Raw genomic sequence first — 4,593 nt, 5'->3', positions numbered from 1 at the left:
ACAAAATCCTTTTTGGGGTGCAGTGAACAAAATCATTTTTGGGGTGCAGTGAACACAATCTTTTTGGGGTGCAGTGAACACAATCTTTGTGGGGTGCAGTGAACACAATCTTTTTGGGGTGGAGTGAACAAACATCCTTTTTGGGGTGCAGTGAACAACATCCTTTTTGGGGTGCAGTGAACACAATCTTTTTGGGGTGCAGTGAACACAATCTTTGTGGGGTACAGTGAACAGAATCTTTGTGGGGTGCAGTGAACACAATCTTTGGGGGGTACAGTGAACACAATCTTTGTGAGGTGCAGTGAACACAATCTTTGTGGGGTGCAGTGAACACAATCATTGTGGGGTGCAGTGAACTCAATCTTTGTGGGGTACAGTGAACACAATCTCATACTGAAGGTTTGAGGGTGCTGCCTGTTCCATACTCCCCCTACTCCTCATCTAGCCTTTTAGGGGTACAAACAATAGTAATTGGGGCCTAGTGTGGTTGTGTACGTGTGATATACATACACTTTTTTGGGATCATATTTTCTATTCCGCTATTTAATCAAAAACCTTTGGGGATCAGTTAAATTGGGGGATAGTCTGTGTTGGTACGTGTGAGAGAGATCCACCTTTCCAAGTTGTTGGGGTTCATCTCATACTTCTGAAGGTTTGAGGGTGCTGCCTGTTCCATACTCCCCCTACTCCTAGCCTTTTAGGGGTACAAACAATAGTAATTGGGGCCTAGTGTGGTTGTGTACGTGTGATATACATACACTTTTTTGGGATCATATTTTCTATTCCGCTATTTAATCAAAAACCTTTGGGGATCAGTTAAATTGGGGGATAGTCTGTGTTGGTACGTGTGAGAGAGATCCACCTTTCCAAGTTGTTGGGGTTCATCTCATACTTCTGAAGGTTTGAGGGTGCTGCCTGTTCCATACTCCCCCTACTCCTAGCCTTTTAGGGGTACAAACAATAGTAATTGGGGCCTAGTGTGGTTGTGTACGTGTGATATACATACACTTTTTTGGGATCATATTTTCTATTCCGCTATTTAATCAAAAACCTTTGGGGATCAGTTAAATTGGGGGATAGTCTGTGTTGGTACGTGTGAGAGAGATCCACCTTTCCAAGTTGTTGGGGTTTCATCTCATACTTCTGAAGGTTTGAGGGTGCTGCCTGTTCCATACTCCCCCTACTCCTAGCCTTTTAGGGGTACAAACAATAGTAATTGGGGCCTAGTGTGGTTGTGTACGTGTGATATACATACACTTTTTTGGGATCATATTTTCTATTCCGCTATTTAATCAAAAACCTTTGGGGATCAGTTAAATTGGGGGATAGTCTGTGTTGGTACGTGTGAGAGAGATCCACCTTTCCAAGTTGTTGAGGTTCATCTCATACTTCTGAAGGTTTGAGGGTGCTGCCTGTTCCATACTCCCCCTACTCCTAGCCTTTTAGGGGTACAAACAATAGTAATTGGGGCCTAGTGTGGTTGTGTACGTGTGATATACATACACTTTTTTGGGATCATATTTTCTATTCCGCTATTTAATCAAAAACCTTTGGGGATCAGTTAAATTGGGGGATAGTCTGTGTTGGTACGTGTGAGAGAGATCCACCTTTCCAAGTTGTTGGGGTTCATCTCATACTTCTGAAGGTTTGAGGGTGCTGCCTGTTCCATACTCCCCCTACTCCTAGCCTTTTAGGGGTACAAACAATAGTAATTGGGGCCTAGTGTGGTTGTGTACGTGTGATATACATACACTTTTTTGGGATCATATTTTCTATTCCGCTATTTAATCAAAAACCTTTGGGGATCAGTTAAATTGGGGGATAGTCTGTGTTGGTACGTGTGAGAGAGATCCACCTTTCCAAGTTGTTGGGGTTCATCTCATACTTCTGAAGGTTTGAGGGTGCTGCCTGTTCCATACTCCCCCTACTCCTAGCCTTTTAGGGGTACAAACAATAGTAATTGGGGCCTAGTGTGGTTGTGTACGTGTGATATACATACACTTTTTTGGGATCATATTTTCTATTCCGCTATTTAATCAAAAACCTTTGGGGATCAGTTAAATTGGGGGATAGTCTGTGTTGGTACGTGTGAGAGAGATCCACCTTTCCAAGTTGTTGAGGTTCATCTCATACTTCTGAAGGTTTGAGGGTGCTGCCTGTTCCATACTCCCCTACTCCTAGCCTTTTAGGGGTACAAACAATAGTAATTGGGGCCTAGTGTGGTTGTGTACGTGTGATATACATACACTTTTTTGGGATCATATTTTCTATTCCGCTATTTAATCAAAAACCTTTGGGGATCAGTTAAATTGGGGGATAGTCTGTGTTGGTACGTGTGAGAGAGATCCACCTTTCCAAGTTGTTGGGGTTCATCTCATACTTCTGAAGGTTTGAGGGTGCTGCCTGTTCCATACTCCCCCTACTCCTAGCCTTTTAGGGGTACAAACAATAGTAATTGGGGCCTAGTGTGGTTGTGTACGTGTGATATACATACACTTTTTTGGGATCATATTTTCTATTCCGCTATTTAATCAAAAACCTTTGGGGATCAGTTAAATTGGGGGGATAGTCTGTGTTGGTACGTGTGAGAGAGATCCACCTTTCCAAGTTGTTGGGGTTCATCTCATACTTCTGAAGGTTTGAGGGTGCTGCCTGTTCCATACTCCCCCTACTCCTAGCCTTTTAGGGGTACAAACAATAGTAATTGGGGCCTAGTGTGGTTGTGTACGTGTGATATACATACACTTTTTTGGGATCATATTTTCTATTCCGCTATTTAATCAAAAACCTTTGGGGATCAGTTAAATTGGGGGATAGTCTGTGTTGGTACGTGTGAGAGAGATCCACCTTTCCAAGTTGTTGGGGTTCATCTCATACTTCTGAAGGTTTGAGGGTGCTGCCTGTTCCATACTCCCCCTACTCCTAGCCTTTTAGGGGTACAAACAATAGTAATTGGGGCCTAGTGTGGTTGTGTACGTGTGATATACATACACTTTTTTGGGATCATATTTTCTATTCCGCTATTTAATCAAAAACCTTTGGGGATCAGTTAAATTGGGGGATAGTCTGTGTTGGTACGTGTGAGAGAGATCCACCTTTCCAAGTTGTTGGGGTTCATCTCATACTTCTGAAGGTTTGAGGGTGCTGCCTGTTCCATACTCCCCCTACTCCTAGCCTTTTAGGGGTACAAACAATAGTAATTGGGGCCTAGTGTGGTTGTGTACGTGTGATATACATACACTTTTTTGGGATCATATTTTCTATTCCGCTATTTAATCAAAAACCTTTGGGGATCAGTTAAATTGGGGGATAGTCTGTGTTGGTACGTGTGAGAGAGATCCACCTTTCCAAGTTGTTGAGGTTCATCTCATACTTCTGAAGGTTTGAGGGTGCTGCCTGTTCCATACTCCCCCTACTCCTAGCCTTTTAGGGGTACAAACAATAGTAATTGGGGCCTAGTGTGGTTGTGTACGTGTGATATACATACACTTTTTTGGGATCATATTTTCTATTCCGCTATTTAATCAAAAACCTTTGGGGATCAGTTAAATTGGGGGATAGTCTGTGTTGGTACGTGTGAGAGAGATCCACCTTTCCAAGTTGTTGGGGTTCATCTCATACTTCTGAAGGTTTGAGGGTGCTGCCTGTTCCATACTCCCCCTACTCCTAGCCTTTTAGGGGTACAAACAATAGTAATTGGGGCCTAGTGTGGTTGTGTACGTGTGATATACATACACTTTTTTGGGATCATATTTTCTATTCCGCTATTTAATCAAAAACCTTTGGGGATCAGTTAAATTGGGGGATAGTCTGTGTTGGTACGTGTGAGAGAGATCCACCTTTCCAAGTTGTTGGGGTTCATCTCATACTTCTGAAGGTTTGAGGGTGCTGCCTGTTCCATACTCCCCCTACTCCTAGCCTTTTAGGGGTACAAACAATAGTAATTGGGGCCTAGTGTGGTTGTGTACGTGTGATATACATACACTTTTTTGGGATCATATTTTCTATTCCGCTATTTAATCAAAAACCTTTGGGGATCAGTTAAATTGGGGGATAGTCTGTGTTGGTACGTGTGAGAGAGATCCACCTTTCCAAGTTGTTGAGGTTCATCTCAACTTCTGAAGGTTTGAGGGTGCTGCCTGTTCCATACTCCCCCTACTCCTAGCCTTTTAGGGGTACAAACAATAGTAATTGGGGCCTAGTGTGGTTGTGTACGTGTGATATACATACACTTTTTTGGGATCATATTTTCTATTCCGCTATTTAATCAAAAACCTTTGGGGATCAGTTAAATTGGGGGATAGTCTGTGTTGGTACGTGTGAGAGAGATCCACCTTTCCAAGTTGTTGGGGTTCATCTCATACTTCTGAAGGTTTGAGGGTGCTGCCTGTTCCATACTCCCCCTACTCCTAGCCTTTTAGGGGTACAAACAATAGTAATTGGGGCCTAGTGTGGTTGTGTACGTGTGATATACATACACTTTTTTGGGATCATATTTTCTATTCCGCTATTTAATCAAAAACCTTTGGGGATCAGTTAAATTGGGGGATAGTCTGTGTTGGTACGTGTGAGAGAGATCCACCTTTCCAAGTT

Source organism: Pelophylax lessonae, assembly GCF_965119305.1.
Source record: "Pelophylax lessonae genome assembly, chromosome: 8".
NCBI classification, from domain to species: Eukaryota; Metazoa; Chordata; class Amphibia; order Anura; family Ranidae; genus Pelophylax; species Pelophylax lessonae.
This window is presented reverse-complemented; position numbering follows the sequence as displayed.